This window comes from Halyomorpha halys, unplaced genomic scaffold, assembly GCF_000696795.3.
Source record: "Halyomorpha halys isolate HHAL.00 unplaced genomic scaffold, Hhal_1.1 Scaffold1544.1, whole genome shotgun sequence".
NCBI classification, from domain to species: Eukaryota; Metazoa; Arthropoda; class Insecta; order Hemiptera; family Pentatomidae; genus Halyomorpha; species Halyomorpha halys.
Genome location: NW_027106620.1, coordinates 25,368 through 25,980, shown reverse-complemented (window position 1 = coordinate 25,980; position 613 = coordinate 25,368). Strand labels below are relative to the sequence as shown.

General features: G+C 28.5%; 1 long non-coding RNA gene across 1 annotated transcript in view; it reads right to left on the bottom strand.

Moving 5' to 3' along the window:
- The window catches only part of LOC136795198 (uncharacterized), a 17,729-nt gene that overhangs the window by 1,072 nt on the left and 16,044 nt on the right, over positions 1 to 613 (bottom strand). The window lies entirely within an intron of this gene.

Here is a 613-nt window from a genome sequence, read left to right as displayed (position 1 = left end):
ATTATAATGTTATGGAAACATATTCATCTATAACTGAGTTAGGCGAGATTAACTGTAACCTTACAATACGGGGAATTTAAAATTAGCAAATAATTGATAATAAAAAGAATTTATAAGCCTACTTTTTTAGAGTCTTATCAGTAACAGGGATAACACTAAAAAAGTAACTTACTGGAGAAATTTAAAAAAAATAATACGAACCACTATAATTATTCTTAATTGATTACATGCATAAAAATGAAATTACCTGTTCCTCTTCACCTCCTTGTTCCGATCTGTTTCCTTCTGACTTTGATTGCAAAACGCCTCCGTTCTTTACGCCACTCTATTAAAATTAAAACACAATTATGACGTTATAGAAACATATACATTCCTAACTGTGATATATAGAAATTATTTTAACCTTACTATAGATGCATTTAAAATTAGTAAATAATTAAAGGTCTCTTAAGACTATTTTTTTAGAGTCTTATGAGAAATGAGATAACCCAGAATAAGTAGCTTACAGTAGAAACTAAAAAAAATACTACGAACAACTAAATTACTCTTGAGGTATCGTGTGGTTATAAATGAAATTACCTTATCCTCAACCAATCCTTGTTCGAATCTTCTG